A 308-nucleotide genomic window follows, 5' to 3' on the forward strand; every position below is an offset into this window, starting at 1 on the left:
TTCATTTCTGTAAAAAAAAATCATTGGATTACAGGAAAATAAGACCAGAAGAAAATTAAAATCGATTTACTGTTTTGTCACAATTATAAATTGCACAATACTGATATCTACTGAGTGATCCTACAATATCTTATTACGATGAGATGGTGTTTTATACTAATGATGGTGACACAAACTGACGTAGTTGTGTGTGACGGCGTGTTTATGAGCAAAGACTACTTATAGTTTAAAAATAGGTAATATAATGTTTTACAAAAGTGATTTTTCAAAAGTTAATAAATGTGTTTGTGATCCAGAGGAAACACACA

This window comes from Penaeus monodon, chromosome 27 (genome assembly GCF_015228065.2).
Source record: "Penaeus monodon isolate SGIC_2016 chromosome 27, NSTDA_Pmon_1, whole genome shotgun sequence".
In the NCBI taxonomy this organism is placed as follows: Eukaryota; Metazoa; Arthropoda; class Malacostraca; order Decapoda; family Penaeidae; genus Penaeus; species Penaeus monodon.